At 48.9% G+C, this 8,073-nt stretch overlaps 1 pseudogene; it reads right to left on the reverse strand.

Annotated features, from left to right (window-relative positions):
• Positions 1-1,164: 1,164 nt before the first annotated feature.
• LOC129670951 (ATP-binding cassette sub-family F member 2-like) lies at positions 1,165-4,767 on the reverse strand (annotated as a pseudogene).
• Positions 4,768-8,073: the final 3,306 nt, after the last annotated feature.

Here is an 8,073-nt window from a genome sequence, read left to right on the forward strand (position 1 = left end):
CGTGATCCGCTCCAGCACCGCTAACTCTCTCCCACTGGCTAAGAGTGGCGACACCCTCTACTAAAGCAGCCTGCTGATGACTTTAACATTCAGGCAAGCGATCCGTCAGAGAAGTCCCAGACTGCATTCTAGTGGCTTAGCTAAGCATGTGACAACCCACGGGAACTCGGTCCTGTTTTTCGTTTTCCTACGAAGCTTAAACCAAGATTCCGAAAGGCTTTCTTTGTATCCAGTAGCTCCAGCAGTTGCAAATCCTCTCCAGGAGTTCCTTCAAGCCAGAATCTTTTTGGCTCCATCCCTTGCAGGCTGGGGAGAGGAAAGAAATATTTATGAGACTTGGTCTCCGCCTTGGGGAGAAATAAACCCATAATCACTACTCTGTGTTCTGAGACTTGAGCGAGAGGAACAAAGGGCATGCGTGTGCGCATGTGCGCAGCTCCACCCCTGCCCCCAACATCTCCCCAAGGAGGGGGGGATGCCCCCCCCCCCCCGGCCCCCGGCCCCAACACAGCACAGCCCTGGACCTGAGTTCTGCCTGAATGACTGAGGGAGGAAATCTCAGCAGGCTGTGAGAGGTTGGGAGAAGCCAGGCAGGGATGTGATTTCAGCGTCTAGACTCAGCCTGATCCCACCCAGAGCTCAGGACTAGACTTTGCGTCCCAGCGTCTACTCCGCTCCATCTTAAAGAGTCTCAGCGTGTTGCATGCTCGCTTCCTGATGTGCTCACGAATTTTGGTTTTGTGCTCGCAAGGGTAACCGAGACGGTTCCTTTCTCTTATTGTTATCATCTCATTGGCGTTATGTGGGGGGTCTAATAGCGCCATCCCAACGAACTGGGCAGGCGAGGAAGCACAGGATATTGTTTCTGCCACGCTGCAGCCGCAGCTGGACGGGAGAAGTGGTGGGTAACAAAGTCGAGGAGACTAGCTCGGGCTAGTCTCAAACTGGTGTTCCTCCTCGCCTGCCTTTGCCTCCCGAAGTGCTGGAATTACAGACATGTACCGCCATGCCTGGCTCGTTACTCCATTTCTTTCTTTTAATTAAAAAAAAAAAAAGTGCCTCTGTGTGATGAGGGGAGAGGGTTGGGGGGAGGGCATGTGGCGATCAAAGAACGGAGCTTTGTGCACTTGGTTGTCTCCTTTATTGTGGTTTCAGGAATGGGACTCAGGTCGGCGCGCTTGCACAGTGAGCGCTTTCCCCACCGAGCGCTGGCCGGCCCTTGATAGTCCGTTTCTTCTTATTGCTCTTATTTAACACCCAGAAGATTGTCCCTTTCATCCGATCTTCCAAATTCGCCGGCAGATCGTTCAGAGCGATCACGTGTGCTTTCCCAATCTCTCGCAACGCTTTTCCTCCCTGCCCTGGGGACTCCCATCCATCTTGCGAGGCTACGTCCGCAGGGATGACTTCATGGCCATGCTTGGGAATGCCAGCCTAGAGAAGCACAGTTGTCCTTTTAGTGATAAGCTGGGGAGGGTTTACCAGATACAGGGGAGAAAGCCGCGGTTCCCACGGCTTGCAAAGGACATTTTATTTGAGTTCTTTCTCTGACAGGAAATCTAAGTCTGCAGAAAACACTGCTTGGTTTATGTCATCGCCTGGCTTAAAATGTCCCCCTAGCATTGAGTCCAAATTACTTGGCCAGACTCTCAGGATCCTAAGGAATCGGCCCTACCATAAATCACCACCCTGCATGGAACTTAAAGCTAGCCAGAATGCCAGAGGCAAGGGCACTCTTCAAGGGAAGGGCGCCTCCAGTGAGCCCCGAAGTGAGAGTGAGGCAAGCAAGGTTGAACGGCGTGTTAATCTGTAAAGCACAGCTGCAGATACAAACAGCAGAAAGACTTTCAAAGATGTTCTCAACCTCTGGGTCGCGACCCCGCCGGGGGCGGGGGGGGGAGGTGACCCTGAAGACCACCAGAAAACACAGATATTTGCATTCCGATTCGTAACCGTAAGCAAAATTACAGGCATGAGGTAGTAACAACAACAACAAAAATACTCTTTAATGGTTGTCGGTCACCACATCATGAGGAACTGGATTCAAAGGTTTCAGCATTAGGAAGGTAGAGGAAGGGCAGTTAAACCAGTTCGGGGGCGGTGGGGGGGGGGGCAGGAAAAGATGCCAAATAGGGAGCGGGAGGGGAGGATAGTGAGTTTTAGGCAACAGAACTGTTGTGGAATTCAAATGCCAGGGCACAAAGGCTCCGAGGCTTAGAAGCACAGTGGGATCTTGAATGGGGGCCCAAGCTTGTAGCTCAGCCCGGAGAACTGTGCACATTTTTTTTTTTTTTTTTTTTTTTTGTCGTGCTAAGCGTGCACGCTCCCACTGGGCTATACCCCCAGCTCTAAGAATGTATTCTTTGTTGTTTGTTTCTGTTTGGTGGTGTGTGGGGCGTGCGGGGGTGGGGGCACTTCTTTGTTTTTTGTTTTTTGAGACACGGTTTCTCTGTTTTAGCCCTGGCTCTCCTGAAACTCACTCTGTCCACCAAGTTGGCCTCGAACTCACAGAGATCTGCCTGCTGGGATGAAAGGTGTGTACCACATGCTTTGTTTTTCTTGTTTGGTTTTTGTGCGGAGACTGTGGCTTCGTCTTTCTTTATTCGTCACACACAGAGCTACACTGCTAGTTAATTACTAAAATCCTGACCAGCTCTAAGGCCCTGGCCCAGAGCTCCAAACCGGAAGCAGTAAGGAATAGGGTGATGGGCTGGCAGTATTCCTCCAACATCACCAAAACCAATAAAATGAGGCTCTTGAATCCTTCCAGGGCCAGACCAGGGCTTGAGTCTTGGGTTAACCCAGGTACCTCTGGCCACATCTCTCCGAGCAAGGTAACCAGCAAGGGTCTGGAGGAAACAGCCAGTTGGAGTCCAGACAGACCCAAATGGAGGGAAGGTAAAAACAGACAGGTGCTGTCCAGCTGGAGATAAGAGGCAACAAAGGCAGGCTGAGGGGAGGGGCTGGAGCCAATACTGCAGCAATTCGGGAGTGCAGCCCCGGGGTCCTGTCCTGACTAGCTGGCCAGGGGGCAGCTGGCAGTCTCCAGGGGGCAGCTGGCATTCTGCAGTTGGCATCCCTGACCCAAGCCTGGTGGAGGGCTCACGAGTTGCGGGGGGGGGGGGGGGCGCCCTCTTGGTGAGCTCCTCATCCACCAGCTTGGTCTTGAGGTGCTCCTGGGAGGCCAAAATGCCTCCAGGCCACTTCCTAATTGCCTGCTTCTCACAGACCCAAATCTCCTGCCCAACCTGTTGGATGAGTCTATAGCGTCAGGTCACCCTCAAACTCATTGATAGTATCTGCTAGCGCATCAATGGTCTCCACGTCCAGGTGATTGGTAGGCTTGTCCAGCAAGAGCGGGTGAGAGCTCTGCCTAGCCAGCCGGGCCAGACCCGTTCTGTACTTCTACCTTATCCAACAGGTTCTGGATTGGGCTCACTGTTTCCCAGGGAGGCCAAGTCTCTGTCATCTCCTCATTCTCCCTGACCTCTCTAGAGAACTTCACCACATACTCTGAATGGGGAAAGGTCCGGGCCCACCTGCTTCTGTGAGTGCTGATGGGAACGCCCTTTCTTTTCTTTTGAGACAAGGTCTCTCTATGCAGCCTTGGCTGTCCTGGACTCGCTTTGTAGACCAGGCTGGCCTCGAACTCACAGCAATCGACCTGCCTCTGTCTCCCCAAATGCTGGGATTTAAGACATGGAGCACCATGCCCAGCTAATGTCAAATTCTAGATTATTGTCAAATTCTAGATTATTGTAGATGCAAGGCCTGTCTTTTTTTGTACTTGGACCTCATGTTCTGGACCATGATGATAGGTGGTGGGATCTTTCCACACAGTGGAAAACAAAGTGACAGTGTCCTGTCTCTCACAACCCTTTCTGTCAGTCCTGGTGCTACCATTTTTCTGTAGTGTTTCCTTTTGATTTTTAGCCCACTGGGCTGGCTTGGCACTGCCATGGCCAAACTTGGCAATGTAGCTCTTCATGTGTGCTACCTGATCCTCATCAGCTGGTTCTCTTCGAGCTCCAGCTGTGTCTTCACATACTAATCATAATTACCCATGTAAATACTTCCCTTTCTTGTTGTGCATGAGGTTGCTGTTGGCACAGGCCCCATTCAGAAAGTCCTGGTAATGGGACACAAGGACCAGGATGCAGGATGCGCTGCAAAGTTCCTCTTCCAGACACATGCAAGCATCCAAATCCAGGTGGTTGGTAGGCTCATCCAGAAGCATCATGAAAGGCTAAATAAAGAGGGCTCTGGCAAGAGTGGCTGTCATCTGCCAGCCACCACTGAAGTCTTTCAGCTTCCTGTGCTGCCGGCCAGGCAAGAAACCCAAGCGTGTAAGATCCTTGAGGCCCTCATCTGGGCTTTGCTCGCGTGCAGCTCTTCCATGAGCTTCTCACACCCTGCATCCTCCTGAGCTAACCACTTGGTCTCCGTCTCCAGATGAGCAAGAGGTTAATAACGTGGAAGAGGTCAATACTACTGAGATGAGAGGCCAGGCTCAAGCAGCAGGGTTTTTTGTTGTTGTTGTTGTTGTTTTGTTTTGTTTTGTTTTGAATCTCAACGTCCTCTAGCTCCTTAGTCAGCAAATCCACTTCTCCATCACCTGTGGTCTCTCTGCCATTGGCCTCCTCATTTTTCTCCTTTGCCACCTGAGGGGCTGTGACAGAGTTTCCATTTCCTTCATATGCCTTTCTGGGCCGCTCACCTTCTCAAACTGACATTGTTCCCACCACGCCCAACTCCTTTCTCCTCCATGCCGACCAGCATTCCCCAGTCTCTATGAAAGTGGTTAGTCTAGGTACCTCATTGAGGACAATATTTGTCTTCAATGAACATCGGTACTGTAGCAAATACGAATTTCCTTTCTAAGGCTAGATAAAGCGGGGGAGAGTGACCGCACACCTTTGATCCCAGCACTCAGGAAGCAGAGCTCTCTGAGTTTGGGTCCAGCCTGATCTACAGAGTGAGTCCACAACAGCCAGGACTACACAGAGAAACCCTGTCCCAATAAACCAAAATTAATGAATTAATGAACTGATTAAAAAGAAAAATAAAACAATGAAAGTGTTTAAAGGACTGGAAATGCTGTTCAGTTGGTAGAGCCTGTGCCTAGCATGCACAGAGTTTTGGATTCCCTCTGCAGCACCTCCATTATTATTATTATTATTATTATCATCATCATTATTATTGTTATTATTATTATTATTATCATCAGGTATAGTCTGTACACTTGTAATGCTAACACTTGGGAGCTGAGAGCAGGACAATCAGTAGTTTAAGCTTGGCCTCTAGCTACAAAGTGAGTTTAAGACCAGCATGGGTTACAGAACCTGCTTCCAAAAAAAAAAAAAAAAAAAAGAAAAGAAAAAAAATTAAGACAGACAAGATAATACCCTGCTACTCAGAAGGCTGAGAATGGAGAAGAGGAGAATTGGAAGTTCAAGGAATGTCTGACTTACACAACAAGCCAAAAGCCAACCGATACAATTATTTTGGAATATCAAGAAGAAGAGGGCAGGGGTGTGTGGCTCAGTGGTAGAGCATTTGCCTAGCATGCCTAAGACTAAAACCCAGTCCCATACACACAGGCTAAAATGGAAATTTTCACATTTTTAATAGTTTAAACATTTGATAAAAGTCTTTTAAAGATAATTATGCATATTTTACCACAATAAGAAACAAAATTTCAGGCTGGGACTAGTATAGCGGCAGACTGCTTGCCCAGTATGTATGAAGCCCTGGGTTCAATTCCAACACACATACCTGCACAAAGAAAAAGGGAAAGAAAAAAAATGTAAACACTATTTTTAATTGAGAATATATGTATATACCGGGATGAATACAGACCAGAGGGAGCAATGGTCACTTCCAGATGGTGGAACCACAGAGAGTAATCTCTTGTACATTTCCACACTCCTGGACCTCTGCTAATGAGCATGTAATCTTGTCAACATAAAAGGATTTGAGATGGAAAAAAACAGGCAGGGCCCTGTCAAGCCATGGATTAACACGAGAAATCCTTGGGCTCTGGCTATCCTGGAGAGCTGTCCTTCCTTACAGGAAGGGTCTGTTCTTCCTTAAGTCCTGAGGGTATCCTAAGGGTGAATGAGGATCAGAGGGAGGCCTCTAGCAGTGTTTCTTAAGTGAGCAAGGACGACTTGGGCCTAATGACCCAAAGCAGGAATGCACAGTCTCCAGTCTCCCTAACCCCCACCCCCACGACCCCAATCAGGCACCACAGCTAACACTCACAGAAGCAGGGCCTCTGAGACAAGGGCACCTCACTAGAGGGCAGACACATGCAACTGGGTTCCCCGGGGGTGGGGTGGGGGGGACGGCATGGTGATCTCTCCACCCTACTGGTGAGGACCCATCCATCCCAGTGTGCCTGTTGAGAAAAGCCAGGATGATACAGGGGGCCCGGAGAGGAAACTGGTATCTGAAATGTTTCCTCCTCTGCTTTGCTCCCAGGTTGCTAGGGTAAAATCCATAAACACAAACGCCTGGCTTCCGGACTTCATTACTGATTAATGAGAGCCAGCTTTATACTTGACAATCCTTGGACAAGGCCCAGGCGGCTTCCCTGCTCCTAAAAGAGCGCTCTGTGTGCCACCCGGCCCCTCCTCTCTACACAAAGTGGTTAATTTGGGCATTTTCCTCTCCTGGGGCCGGTGAGCCGGCTTGGCCTTGTCCTTTGGCTTTCTCCGGTCACGTGTGTCTCCTTCCTGAAGCTATCTGTGCTTGCTGAGGTCAGACCCTTTGAGCCTGGCCCACCGCTCTCCATTTCCTAAGCCTTTCTGGTGTTTGCTTCAGTTTGGCTTTCTGGTTCTGTTGTTTTTTCATGTTTGTGGGCTTTTTGTTGTTTTGGTTTTTTTTGAGACAGGGTCTCCCATAGCTCAGGGCTGGCCTCATATCAGACATCTTCTAAACTTCCAAACTCCTGGTAGTCCTGCTTTCACCTCCTGAGTTCTAGGATTCAAAGTGTGCACTATTTTACCCCGTGTATGGGGTACTCGGAACTGAACCCAAGCAGGCTCCCTTGCATGCTACTCCAACAGTCTACCAACTCTAACGCATTTTCAGCCCCCTTAGGCCTTCCTAGATTTCCCTGATCTCTCTTATTTTTTCTCTCTCTCCCTCCGAACATTCATCTTGAAAGACTGTGATCGGTATTGGCTGTTCATGAAAAACTGTTCGGGCAAGTGCTCACCACGTAGCCCAGGTTGGCCTTGGCATCCTGGCTATCCTCCTGCCTCAGATTCGCCAGTGCCTGGCTTGTGCCATAGAACACAACTTGGCTTATTGTTTTGGTTTGGTTTTGGTACTAGGGATTGAACCCAGAGCTTTGCACACCCTAGGCTAGTAATCTATTATTTTTTTAATAGATATGTGTGCGTACCTGAACATATACACATATGCCATTTCCATGCGGGAACAGGCAGAGAGCAGAAGAGGGCATCAGATCCCTGGAACTGCAGTTACAGGCAGCTGTAAGCTGCCATTTTAGGGCTGGAAACAGAACCTGGGTCTTCTGCAAGAGTGGTAAGTACTCTTAATGGGTGAGCTACCTCCTCAGACCCCACTTGTATTGTTTTTTTTAAATATTTATTTATTTTATGTAGATGAGTGCTCTGTCTGCATGTACACCTGCAGGCCAAAAGACAGTATCAGATCCCAGTATAGATGGATGTGAGCCACCATGTGGGTGCTGAGAATTGAACTCAGGACCTCTGAAAAAGCAAACAATGTTCTTAACCTCTGAGCCATCTCTCCAGCCCTCAGTTTTTTGTTTGTTTGGTTTTTATTTATTTGTTTGTTTGTTTGTTTTGGTTTTTTTCAAGACAGGGTTTCTCTGTGTAGCCTTGGCTGTCCTGGACTCATTTTGTAGACTAGGCTGGCCTCGAACTCACAGTAATCCCCCTGCCTCTGCCTCCCAGATCACAGGCATGCACCACTGTGCCCCACCTTTAAAAAAAAAAACAAAACACTAATTTTACTAGAGACTATATTACTTCCTTTCAGACCTATGAGGATATGACTTTCGCTAAGTATGTCCTTCAT

Source organism: Psammomys obesus, unplaced genomic scaffold (assembly GCF_907164565.1).
Source record: "Psammomys obesus unplaced genomic scaffold, mPsaObe1.curated_primary_1811, whole genome shotgun sequence".
Classification (NCBI taxonomy): domain Eukaryota; kingdom Metazoa; phylum Chordata; class Mammalia; order Rodentia; family Muridae; genus Psammomys; species Psammomys obesus.